This window comes from Gorilla gorilla, chromosome 20, assembly GCF_029281585.2.
Source record: "Gorilla gorilla gorilla isolate KB3781 chromosome 20, NHGRI_mGorGor1-v2.1_pri, whole genome shotgun sequence".
Lineage (NCBI taxonomy): Eukaryota > Metazoa > Chordata > Mammalia > Primates > Hominidae > Gorilla > Gorilla gorilla.
The window spans coordinates 50,803,386-50,817,107 of record NC_073244.2 but is presented as its reverse complement, the minus strand read 5'-3'; the positions used below and the strand labels follow the sequence as shown (position 1 = coordinate 50,817,107).

The window sequence follows — 13,722 nt, the reverse complement described above, 5'->3', positions numbered from 1 at the left end:
TCACCTGAGGTCAGGAGTTCAAGACCAGCCTGGAAAGCATGGTGAAACCCCATCTCTACTAAAAATACAAAAATTAGCTGGGCGTGGTGGCGGGCGCCTGTAATCCCAGCTACTCAGGAGGCTGAGGCAGGAGAATCACTTGAACCCAGGAGGTGGAGGTTACAGTGAGCAGAGATCGTGCCACTGCACTCCAGCCTGGGTGACAGAGAGAGACTCTTATCAAAAAAAAGAAAAGAACAAGGAAGTGGGCAGCCTGGACTGACAATGGCCACCGTCCTTGCTCAACAGGGAGACCAGTGCAGAATGGACCTGACCCTGTAAATGACAGGTGACGACAGGTGACAGTATAAGTCACCATTTTGTCTCTGCATGTTGTGAACTACCAGTGCCCCCTTAACCATGGCAACAGGGTTGATGATGCTCTTAAGCCCTGTAGATTAGAGAACCGGCTGCAGATGAGCTTCCCTGAGGCTCTGTTCTCCTAGAACCACCATCAGTCAGGACCTGATTATCAGTAGGCTGAATAACGACCCCCAAATATATTCAGGTCTGCGACGGTCTCAATGTTTGTATCCCCTCTGAAATTCACATACTGAGGCCAAGAGCAGTGGCTCACGCCTGTAATCCCAGCACCTTGGGAGGGCAAGGCAGGAGGATCGCCTGAGCCCAGGAATTCAAGGTCAGCCTGGCTAACATAGTAAGATCCCTATCTCTACAAAAAAATTAGCCAGGCATGGTGGGATGCACCTGAAGTCCCAGACACTTGGGAGGCTGTGGTGGGAAGATCACTTGAGCCTGGGAGGTTGAGGTTGCAGTGATCTGTGACTCCAGCCTGGGCAACAGAGAGAGACACTGTCTCTAGAAAAAAACCCCAAAATTCATATATGGAAACCCCAACCCCCAAGGTGATGGTATTAGGAGGTGGGACCTGTGGGAGGTGATTGGGTCAAGAGGGCAAAGTCCACATGAATAGGATTAGTGCCCTTATAAAACAGGCCATAGAGAGAGCCCTTGCCTCTTCCACTCTGTAAGAACACAGGGAGAAGACCTCCTCTATGAGGAAGCGGGGCCCTTATCAGACAGCGAATCTGCCCGCACCTGGATCTTGAATGTCCCAGGCTTTACTACTGTGAGAAATAAATTTTTTAAACCTCCCAGTTTATGGTATTTTGTTCTAGCAGCCTGAACAGACTAAGACAGCAACCCAGTCCCTGGAACCTATAAATGTTATGTTATACAAAAGAAGCGTCTTTGCAGATGTAAATTAATTTTTTTTTTTTTTGGAGATGGAGTCTTGCTCTGTCGCCCAGGATGGAGTGCAATGGCACAATCTCAGCTCACAGCAACCTCCGCCTCCCAGGTTCCAGCAATTCTTCTGCCTCAGCCTCCCAAGTAGCTGGGATTACAGGCACGCACCACCATGCCTGGCTAATTTTGGTATTTTTAGTAGAAACAGGGATTCGTCATGTTGGCCAGGCTGGTCTCGAACTCCTGACCTCAGGTGATCCATCTGCCTCAGCCTACCAAAGTGCTGGGATTACAGGCATGAGCCACCGCGCCCGGCCAAGTTAATGGTTTTGAGATGAGATTATCCTGGACTACCTGGTAAGCCATATATGTTGTCACAAGTGTCCTTATAAATTAGAGGCAGAGGGAGGTTGCACACAGAAGAGGAGAAGGCAAAATCACTCCAGAGGCAGAGATTGGAGTGATGCAGCCACAAGCCAAGGAATGCTGACAGCCTCCAGAAGCCAGGAGAGGCAATGAATGGCTCCCCCGAGCCTCCAGAAGGCAGGCAGTCCTTCCGCTCCTTTGACTCCAGCCCAGTGAAACTGATTTTAGACTCTGGCCTCCAGAGCAGCAAGAGAATAAATGTGTTTGAAGGCACCAAGTTTGTGGTAATTCATTACAGCAGCAATGGGAAACTAATAAAGGACTCCAGCAGAGAGGCTGAGCTGACCAGCCCTCCTGGAGCCTGCGTACAGTAACAGGGAAGGTGGCCATGGCCAGTGGCTGGATGAGTGGGATGGTGAGAGGAAGCTGTGAAGTCTATGGAAGGTTTCCGAGAAAATCAGAGTAGGCAAAGGGGGTAAAAAGGGCAGTGTGGTGGCCAGGTGTGGTGGCTCACACCTGCAATCCTAGCACTTTGGGAGACTGCGGTGGGAGGATCACTTGAGGCCAGGAGTTTGAGACCAGACTGGGCAACATAGTGAAACCCCATCTCTATTAAAAATTACAATTATAAGTGCTGGGTGTGCACCTATAGTCCCAGCTACTTGGGAGGTTGAATCAGGAGGAATCGCTTGAGCCTAGCAGTTCAAGGTTGCAGTGAGCTATGATCACGCCACTGCACTCCAGCCTGGGCAACAGAGCTAGATCCTATCTCAAAAAGTAAAAATAAAAATAAAAAATTAGGAGTTCAAAAAAAGGCAGGGTGGTTAAAGTATTAAAGGCAGTGGTCAGGGGAAGCCTGGCCAGGAAGGCAAGATTTGAGCAAACATTGGAAGGAGGGTAGGGAGTGACCTACGGGGAGGGGCAGCCAAGCAAAGTCCCCATGGTGGGAACAGAATAATAAGCAGTGGCCAGGCTGGGTGAGCAAGGAGGCTGTGGGAGGCCACAGAGTCAGAGTGGGGCGGGGCAGATCATGTGAGGCCTGGTGGGCCATGGGGGAGGACTTTGCCCTTTACTCGGGGCAGGATGGCACCCTGGGAGGGTTCTGGGCGGAGGAGTGACACAGGTGTTCACAGTCTCCCTGTGGCTGTGGAACAGATTGCGAGGGTGGGGTGGGAAGGAGCAGGGAGTCTGTGGATGGGAGTGATGGTCCAGATGGAGACAGGGGTGGATGGGGCCAGGGTGGTGGCCATGGTCGGGCGAGAAAGGGCAGGTGCTGTGCAGATTTTGTGCAGCTGGAGCTGCCTGGGTTTGCTGAGAGGTTGGGCGTGGGCGTAAGAGATGGACTCAGCCTGGGCACCACAGGATGGAGCTGCCTGGTACTGCCCAGGACACAGGCCACAATGAGGCTGCCCGTGCCAGCCCTGTGGGGGCCGTGCTGCCTTCTGGTTCCTGATTGTGAGCCAGGATGCAGCACGGTGTCCTGGGTGTGGACAGGCTGACGATGACTGTTTCCCACTGTCCCCAGGTGGATGGCAATTTCCCAGCCTCTCCCACAGGCCTTTGTATGGGGACCAAGCAGGGCCGGCGGCACCTGGGCCAGGTGGGGCTGTGGCCAGCTGGGTTAGAGCAAGGCACAGAGGCAGGAATGGATGGGAATGAGGCCCTATGGCCCCTTGGGCGCAGGCAGGAAGCCCCCCAGTACCCTGACTCCTGGAAGGAGGGGGCAAGTGGGCAGAGGGAGGCTCGGAAAAGCCCGGCCTAGGGCAGAAAGGGGTTGAGGTGGTTCTGTGAGCCTAAAGTGGGCCTGGACTCAGAGCACACTAAAATCTGCCACCTCCTCCATCTAAGGCCTCGGCAAGGTCTTTCTGAGCCTCCCTTTGTTCCCCCTAAATGGGATCAAAATGCTCATTGTTGATGAGACTAAATGAAGTCATTTATGAAAATGTTCAGCATCATCAATGCTTTACAACCTCATGTGGAACTGTGGCAGGCGGTGTCGCCCGGGGGTTACGAGGGAAATGGTTTCACATCCTTGCTCGGTGCCTGTGGGCTTTTCTGAGCCTCAGTTTCCCCAAAATGAAGCCCTGATTTTCCTATTCCTTCCCCCAGTCCTGCCCCATTCCCCTTCCCAGTAAATGGCAACATGACTGGAAACCTTGGAGAAATCCAAGTCTGGAAATGCTGGAATTTGCTGTTTCTCTCACACCCACCAGGAGCATCCTTGGACCAGGCAAGTGGGCATCCTACACTGTGTGGCACTTTCCTCTAAGTCCCTCTCCAGTAGCTGGGGCCAGCCAAGCCACAGTGCTCTCAGGGCAGGGTACTCCCAGTTGAGACCAAGACCTGTGTGGGCCTGTCCCGTTTCTCCCCTTTAGGGTGCTCTGCAGAGATCTAGTTCCACCTCCACCACCGATCCCGTGTGCATAGGTTCAGCTGGAAACTACCAGGAACTCTAGGACTCTTGCCCTGTGGCGTGGTCCTGGGGCCCTGTGGCTGGACCCCAGTTCCAGGACTGCTGCCTGGCAAGCGCATTGCGCCCCCTGGTGGCCACCAGAATGGTGCTGCCACGAAGCTTCTGGACGTACCTGGGCACAGGACACATTCAGGACACTGGGTCATCGATGGTCCATGACCATCTCTTAGCGTGGAGCCAGGTAGATGGGTCCATGTATCAACTTTCTTTTTTCTTTTTTTGAGACAGAGTCTCGCTCTGTCACCCAGGCTGGAGTGCAGTGGCGCGATCTCGGCTCACTGCAACCTCTTCCTCCGGGGTTTAAGCGATTCTCCTGCCTCGGCCTCCCAAGTAGTTGGGATTACAGGTGCTTGCCACCATGCCCAGCTAATTTTTGTGTTTTCAGTAGAGACGGGTTTTTGCCGTATTGGCCAGGCTGAACTCAAACTCCTGGCTTCCAGCTATCCACCTGCCTCGACCTCCCAAAGTGCTGGGATTACAGGCATGAGCCAGCATGCCCAGCCAAAATACAGATTATATACACGTAGGATGTCATCTGGTACTTCATATCTAAACGGCCTATCATCTCAGAATTGTACTTTCCCCAGTGTTTACACTGAGGCTAGTTACTTAGTAAACTTGGATTTATAATAAGGCAATTCCCCTTTATTTTATTTTATTTTATTTTATTTTATTTTATTTTATTTTATTTATTATTGTTATTTCTTTTGAGACAGAGTCTCACTTTGTTGCCCAGGCTGGAGTGCAGCAGCCTGATCTCCACCCACTGCAACCTCTGCCTCCCGGGCTCAAGCAGTCCTCCTGCCTCAGCCTCCCCAGTAGCTGGGATCACAGATGTGTGCCACCATGCCCAGCTAATTTTTGTATTTTTCTGTAAAAATAGGATTTTACCATGTTGCCCAGGCTGGTCTTGAACTCCTGAGCTCAAGCGATCTGCTTGCCTTGGCCTCCCAAAGTACTGGGATTACAGGCGTGAACCACCGTCCCTGGCAGGCAATGTCCTTTTAGAAAGGAGCTGTTTTTTTCCCTTGCTATCTGCAAAGATTCCTTTATTTCTCCCACAGAAACTAGTATTCATGGCCTGTAACTCCTGCTGCCGGGAAAAGAGACATCAAGCTCTTGAAGAACTGGCCAGTTTCTTCTCCATAATGGGCAAATTGTGCCTCTCCCCTCCCAGGGTTTTTGAGACCATGACTCCACAACATGATGGGCTCCCGATGCTCTCCGGTCAGCTACAGCTGGGCTCCAGGAGGGACAGACACGTGGTCGCTGTATTTGCTTTGCTTATTCTCACAGGTTGCAGGGATATTGAAGGCTAAGACAAGGTCAGTGTTGAAGGACTCTAGGGGCCAGGCACGATGGCTCACGCCTGTAATCCCAGCACTTTGGGAGGCTGAGGCAAGAGGATCGCTTGAGCCCAGGAGTTTGAGATCAGCCTGCGTGACATAGTGAGACCTCAGCTCTAAAAATAAAATTGTAAAAAGTTTTAAAAATCTTGGCTGGGTGTGGTGGCTCATGCCTGTAATCCCAGCACTTTGGGAGGCCGAGGCAGGCGGATCACTTCAGGTCAGGAGTTTGAGACCAGCCTGGCCAACACGGGGAAATGCCATGTCTACTAAAAATACAGAAAAATTAGCCAGGCGTGGTGGCATGCACCTGCAGTCTCAGCTACTTGGGAGGCTGAGGTGAAAGAATTGCTTAAACCTGGGAGGCCAAGGCTTAGGTGAACTGCGATCGCTCCGCCTGGGTGACAGAGTGAAACCCTGTCTAAAAAAAAAAAAAAAAAAAGGCTTTTTGAATGCAGGGATGGTGGCCTAAAGACAGACTTGGGTGGAAGGTGTGTGGTTCTACATTTCCACCAGGAAATTCCAAATATGATCATTCAACATGACCAGAAAAGTTCTTGCTCACATTACTCTGGTTAAAACTTTTTGGAGCCGGATGCGGTGGCTCACACCTGTAATCCCAGCACTTTGGGAGGCCGAGGCAGGTAGACCATGAGGTCAAGAGTTTGAGACCAACCTGGCCAACATGGTGAAACCCCGTCTCTACTAAGAATACAAAATTAGCTGGGCATGGTGGTGCACGCCTGTAATCCCAGCTACTTGGGAGGCTGAGGCAGGAGAATCGCTTGAACCTGGGAGGCAGAGGTTGCAGTGAGCCGAGATCACATCACTGCACTCCAGCCTGGTGACAGAGCGAGACTCTGTCTCAGAAAACAAACAAACAAACAAACAAAAACTTGCTTTTGGCTGGGTGCAGTGGCTCACGTCTGTAATCCCAGTGCTTTGGGAGGCAGAGGCTGGAGGATTGCTTGAGGCCAGAAGTTCGAGGCCGGCCTGGGCAACTAATAACAAGACCTCACCACTGCTTAAAAAATATTTAAAAAATTTTTAAAAGACGCTGAGGCAGAAGAATAGCTTGAACCCGGGAGGCAGAGGTTGCAGTGAGCCAAGATCGTGCCACTGCACTCCAGTCTGTGTGACAGAGTAAAACTCCATCTCAAAAAAAAAAAAAAATTAAAAGACTTGCATTTGATCCTTTTGTAGTTTGTAAACTTGATGATTGGGTTTTCATGCTCTTAAGTGAGATGTGTGAAATGGTTTGGCTGTGTCCCCACCCAAATCTCATCTTGAATTGTAGCTCCCATGATTCCCATGTGTTGTGGGAGGGACCCAGTGGGAGATGATGGAATCATCGAGGCAGTTTCTCCCATACTGTTCTCTTGGTAGTGCATAAGTTTCACGAGATCTGATGGGTTTTTTTTTTTTTTTTTGAGACGGAGTCTCGCTCTTTTGCCCAGGCTGGAGTGCAGTGGAGCGATCTCAGCTCACTGCAAGCTCTGCCTCCCAGGTTCACGCCATTCTCCTGCCTCAGCCTCCCTAGCAGCTGGGACTACAGGCGCCCACCACCACGCCTGGCTAATTTTTTTGTATTTTTAGTAGAGACGGGGTTTCACCGTGTTTGCCAGGATGATCTCGATCTCCTGACCTCGTGATCCGCCTGCCTCGGCCTCCCAAAGTGCTGGGATTACAGGCGTGAGCCACCGTGCCTGGCGGATCTAATGGTTTTGTAAGGGTTTCTCCCCTTTCACTTGGTTCTTATTCTCTCTCTTCTCTGCTGCCATATAAGACGTGCTCTTTGCCTTCCACCACGATTGTAAGGCCTCCCCAGCCACTTGGAACTGTGAGTCCATTAAACCTCTTTTTCTTTATAAATTACTCAGTCTCAGGTATGTCTTTATCAGCAGCGTGAAAACGGAGTAATACAATGCGCCTCCCTTTTAAGCCTTATTATGACATCAGCACATTACTGTCTGACAAGAAGAATAAAGATTGGCATTGGCATTTGTGTTTGTCATCCACTCAGCCCAAGAAAACCTCTGACAAAGTCACCAGAAGCCGGTATTCATGGATGTCACAACAAATGAAGCAGCCTCCTGGGGCAGTGTCATGAGGAACGATGTGACCAGTGTTAAACAGATAGCCCTAGAGATCAGCAGAGGTGGCCAGGCGCGGTGGCTCACGCCTGTAATCCCAGCACTTTGGGAGGCTGAGGTGGACAGATCACCTGAGGTCAGGAGTTCGAGACCATCCTGGTCAACATGGTGAAACCCCGTCTCTACTAAAAATACCAAAATTAGCGGGCATGGTGGCACATGCCTATAGTCCCAGCTACTTGGGAGGCTGAGGCAGGAGAATCACTTGAACCCAGGAGGCGGAGGTTGCAGTGAGCCAAGATCGCACCGCTGCACTCCAGCTGGGCGACAGAGAAAGACTCCGTCTCAAAAAAAAAAAAAAAAAAGATCAGCAGAGGCAAGGATGTTGAGTGTAACAGCAATGCTGCCTCTTTTGCATGCTGAGGGATATTGTATTAGCCCAAAATGACACAGGATGACAAAAAAGGAACATGAGGAGATGGTACCTGGATGCTTTGATGGATTTCATGCTGGTGGGTTCAACAAAAAGCAAATACCTAAGTATCTCTTCTCTATGCATTATTCTATATCACTGATAAATCACTATACCTCACTTGGGTCCATGAATTTTATAGCAAATTTTTCTTGTTTTTTTAATTTTCAGTTTTTAGGGTGTGGTGGCTTTTGCCTGTAATCCCAGCACTTTGGGAGGCCGAGTTGGGTGGATCACTTGAGGTCAGGAGTTTGAAACCAGCCTGGCCAACATGGTGAAACCTCACTAAAAATAAAAAATTAGCCGGGATGGTTGCGGGCACCTGTAATCCCAGCAACTTGGGAGGCTGAGGCAGGAGAATCACTTGAACCTGGGAGGCGGAGGTTGCAGTGAGATGAGATCGCGCCACTGCACTCCATCCTGGGAGGCAGAGTGAAACTGTGTCTCAAAACAAAAACAAAAACAAAAAACAATAAGGAAATACCTAAGTACCTCTTCTCTATGCATTATTCTCTATCACTGATAAATCACTATACCTCACCTGGGTCCATGAATTTTGTAACTAATTTTTCTTTTTTTAAAGTTTTCCTTTTTTTAGGGTGCTGGTAATCCCAGCACTTTGGGAGGCCAAGGTGGGCAGATCCCTGGAGCCCAGAAGTTCCGGACTAGCCTGGGCAACATGGCTAAACCCTGTCTCTAGTCAAAAAAGAAAAAAGAAATTAAATTGCTTTTTCCGTTTTGTAAAAAAATAGAGATGGGCTCTCTCCATGTTGCCCAGGCTGGTCTCAAGCTCCCGACCTGAAAGGATCCTCCCACCTCATCCTCCCAAAGTGCTGGGATTACAGGCGTGAGTCACCACACCTGGCCACATCTTTCAATCAAACTGTTTCTATAGACAAGGACTTCACAAAAAACATCGCCTGATATCCTGAACGTGTTCTGTGTGGCCCAGCATCCCATGGCCAATTCTTCAGCAAATCCTGTGGGCACCCTCAAATCTATCCAGAATTAGCCACTTCTCCTGGCTCCTATGCCCCGGTCCTGGGCTGGTCCACCCTCCTGTCTCACCTGTCTCTAGGCAGCATCCTTCTTTCTCTGTTCCTTACTTCCTCCTGTCCCCCCACACAAGAAAAACAAATCCGGTTTCTCCTGCTGTATTCTCACAACACAGAATACTTCAGGGACTCTGGTTGTATAGGGGGATTTTCTGTCCCACACCAAACAATTTGACAGCAGACACCAGTTGGGTGTTTTCTCATTCAGTTCAGTTCTGACACTCACCGGGTGTGGTGGCTCATGCCTGTAATCCCAGCACTTAGGAAGGCCAAGACGGGCAGCTCACTTGAGGTCAGGAGTTTGAGACCAGCCTGGGCAACATAGCAAGATCGTGGCTCTACAAAATAATTAATTAATTAAAAAAATTTCAGGCCAGGTGCTGTGGCTCACTGCTGTAATCCTAGCACTTTGGGAGGCCAAGGCAGGAGGATCGGCTGAGCTCAGGAGTTCAAGACCAGCCTCGGCAAAATAGTGAGAACCTGTCTTTGTTAGGTTTTGAAGTGAAGGTGAGGGTTAAAGAAAGATACACAGAAAGAGGGGGGGCTGGACAGCAAATACAGGCCTTATGTCCAGCATAAAACCTACAGAAGTGGGGGACCAGCCTAATGCCAGAGCCCATCACTGCTTACAGGCTGGGGCAATTTATAGGTATGGGTGGCAGGGGTCTGGGCAGTATGGCTTGCTGCCCAGCAGGATATTGATAAGACGCTCCCATGATAAGGCAGTTCTGGCCCTTGTTCCAGTAGGATATCATCATGGTGTTCCTTGGACTTTTGTCCAGCAAGATATGATAAGGATGTTTCTTTTTTTTCTTTTTTTTTTTTTTTTTCCTTGAGATGGAGTCTAGCTCTGTCGCCCAGGCTGGAGTGCAGAGGCGTGATCTCAGCTCACTGAAACCTCCACCTCCCGGGTTCAAGCAATTCGCCTGCCTCAGCCTCTCGAGTAGCTGGGACTACAGGTGCACACCACCATGTCCAGCTAATTTTTGTATTTTTAGTAGAGACGGAGTTTTACTATGTTGGCCAGGCTGGTCTTGAACTCCTGACCTCAAGCGATCCTCCTGCCTCGGCCTCCCACCGAGCCACCACGCCCAGCCAATTGTACATATGTCTTATTGTAAATCACAATATCACAATGCCTGAATCAGATCACATCCCTCCTTCAAACCCTCCCATGGCTGCATCTCACTCAGAGGAAAAGTAAGTTCCTACCACAGACCACAAAGCGCCCACAGTCTGCCCCTATCACCTCTCAAAGTGCATTTCCTACCAATCTCCCCTTGGCTCTAGCCCCATGGCCTTCTTGTCCCTTGCTCCTGCCTCATGGCCTTTGCACTTGCTGTTCTCTGTTCTAAGAGCACTCCTTCCCCAGATAGTGATCTTGATGCTGGACAGGAAAGCATCAAAATTGGGGCTTAGCCTGGGAGGGTTCTTGTCTTCACCCAGGAAGGAATTCAAGGATGAGCCCGTGGTGTTTGACAGCAATCTTTCATAGAACAGTGCTGCTCCTTGCAGAACAGAACTGGCTCATAGGCAGTGCACCCAGAGTAGACAACATATGAGCTGTTGGCAACTATTTACACTCACTTCTACCCACTTTCAGTTACATGCAAATTAGGGGGTGGGTTAATGCAAATTGAGAGGGTGGGTCATTTAGAACTGTGTGAAATGGGAGATAACTTCCAGGTAGAAAAGGGGCGGTAACTTCCAGGTCGTTGCCATGGCATTTGTAAACTGTCATGCTCTGGTGGGAGTGTCTTATGCTAATAGACAATGAGAGCAGCTAGGGATTGCTGCCTAGGGGTCGGCCGGTTCCTGCCAGTTTCTTTACTTCATCCCGTCTGGACCAGATCCTGTTTTGGTCAGCAAGATTGTGACCAGAAAACAAGTCCTGCTGGTCTCCTACCTCAATCTGGCTTAATCCTTTATCCCCTCCAGATCTCAGCTCAAAGGTCACCTTCTCAGAGAGGCCTTCCCTGGGTGCCCTGCCTGAAACTTACAACTCCCTCCCCCTCTTCCTACCGCCTCCCTGGCTTAGTTTGCTTTCTGCCTCCATAGCACTTACCACCCTTGTAGGTTCTATTTATTTACATCCTTCCTTACTGCCTGTTTTATGCTATAGAACATCAGTTCCTGGAGAGCAGACATTTTACCCCTCTCTCACTGTTGTGTCCCCAGTGCCTAACCCAAAGCCTGGCAAACAGCTGGTGCTCAGCAAATGCTTGTGGAATGTGAGTGAGGATGGCACTTCCTCGCAGGGCCATGGTTTCATTTTAACTAGCTTCTGTGTGGGGCTGCCACATAAGGACGGTTACCGGCCATGTCAGGAAATCATTGCCTGGCTATGGGAGGAAAGGTGACAGCCCACGTTTAATTCAGGAAGAAATTTTTTTTTTTTGAGATGGAGTATCACTCTTGTCACCCAGGCTGGAGTGCAGTGGCATGATCGAGGCTCACTGCAACCTCTGCCTCCTGGGTTCAAGCAATTCTCCTGCCTCAGCCTCCCAAGTAGCTGGGATTACAGGCGCCTGCCACCACACCTGGCTAAGTTTTGTATTTTAGTAGAGACGGGGTCTCACCGTGTTGGCCAGGCTGGTCTCAAACTCCTGACCTTAGGTGATCTACCTGCTTTGGCCTCCCAAAGTGCAGGGATTGCAGGAGTGAGCCACTGCACCTGATCTTCTACTTCTGATTTCTTTTTTCCTTTTTTTTTTTTTTTTTTAATGGGGTCTTGCTATGTTACTGAGGCTGGTCTCGAACTCACAGGCTCAAGTGATCCCCTTGCCTCAGCCTCCCAAGTACCTGGAATTACAGGCACACACCACCACATCTGGCTGCCAGCTGGAAATATTTGATGGGCAGAACTAATGATTTCAAAAGTCCTTATTCCCTTCTGCCTCATCTGTTCTTGCTTCAAAGGTCAGCTCAGCCTTGCTGGGAAGACTCTCCTCTCCCATAAATGATATACATTGGGTTATTTTCTCCTTTTTCTACATATTGTTGTTCCAAAATTATTACACTGTATAGCATTGTTTTATGTGCTTTTTGTTTTGTGTTTTGAGACAGAGTCTTGCTCTTTTGCCCAGGCAGGAGTGCAGTAGCATGATCTTGGCTCACAGCAGCCTCAACCTTCTGGGCTCAAGCAATCCTCTCGCCTCTAGCTGAGACTACAGGCACATGCCACCATGCCTGGCTGATTTTTATATTTTTTTGTAGACAGGGGGTCTTGCTATTTTGCTCAGGCTGGTCTCAAACTCCTGGCTTCAAGCAATCTTCCCTCCTCAGCCTCCCAAAGTGCTGGCATTACAGATGTGAGCCTCTGTGCCTGGCCAAGGTTGTGGTTTTTGCAGAGTCTTTTGTGATAGTTTTATAATCAGCCACACAAGTGTGAGAACCCTCTCTTCATGGCCTTCCCCAGCTCTGTTTTTCAGGGTTTTCTTAATATTAGTGACTCCATAGTGACTCTGACAACTTTCACATTTCCCCTTTTTGATTAAGATCTTTCTCCAAAAGCATCACTGATTGATCATCCTGTATTTGGGTTTTGATGTATCTTGATGCTGTGATGTACCTGTCCCAGTTGCTGATCTCAATGCATATTGTGAGGGAGTGACTGGTGTCTAGAAGTCAGTATCAAAACCCTATCAACCCCTCTCCTTTTTTTTTTTTTTTTTTTCTTTTTTTGAGACAGTCTCGCTCACTCTGTTGCCCAGGCTGGAGTACAGTGATGTAATCTTGGCTCACTGCAACCTCCATCAGCCAGGTTCAAGCGATTCTCCTGCCTCAGCCTTGTGTAGCTGGGATTACAGGCGCACATCACCACACCTGGCTAATTTTTGTAATTTTAGTAGAGATGGGGTTTCACCATGTTGGCCAGGCTGGTCTCGAACTCCTGACCTCAAGCAGTCCGCCCGCTTCGGCTTCCCAAAGTGCTGGGATTACAGACATGAGCCACTGTGCCCAGCCTCAAAACCCTTTTAATCTAAAGCCTGAGAAGGAACTGAAAAAAACAACATATTTGAACAACAAAGGAAGTGTGACGGGAGTGGCTCTCAGACTAAGTTTTCATGGTGTCCGTTATTAAGTTCAGTTTTATCTGTTCTGTAGTCTTTTATTAACATCTCAAAATGTTGGGCCAACATTATTTTGTTAGGAGTTGTACTTAATGCAAAAATTTAACAACATACAAAGTTGTTATGTTTGGTTTTGTGTTTTGTTTTTTAGACACAGGATCTTGCTTTGTTGCCCAAGCTGGAGTGCAGTGGTATGATCCTAGCTCACTGCAGCATCCAACTCCTGGGCCCAAGTGATCCTCCTGCTCACCTGCCAGGTAGCCAGGACTACAGGCCCATGCCACTATACCTAGCTAATTTTCTTTTTTCTTTCTAGCGATGGGGCCTGGCTGTGTTGCTTAAGCTGGTCTCGAACTCCTGGCCTCAGGCAATCTTCCCACCTCAGCCCCGCAAAGTGCTCGAATTACACATACAGGGTTTTAAAATGGAGAAATACAAAGTAAAATTAGTAGTAATATGAAAATTCCAGTCTTCATAATGCTTTCAGACAACTTCATAGGCTTACAGACAACTAATTGAATGAATCAAAAGGCCTTAGGAAATTAGGTGAGACCAACTGTAACCAAGTGATCTGTTTTCTTCTTCTATGTATATGG

The 13,722-nt window shown here is 49.1% G+C and overlaps 1 pseudogene; it reads left to right on the top strand.

The window, feature by feature from the left end:
• Positions 1-6,624: 6,624 nt before the first annotated feature.
• Positions 6,625-6,685, top strand: LOC115931694 (uncharacterized; annotated as a pseudogene).
• Positions 6,686-13,722: the final 7,037 nt, after the last annotated feature.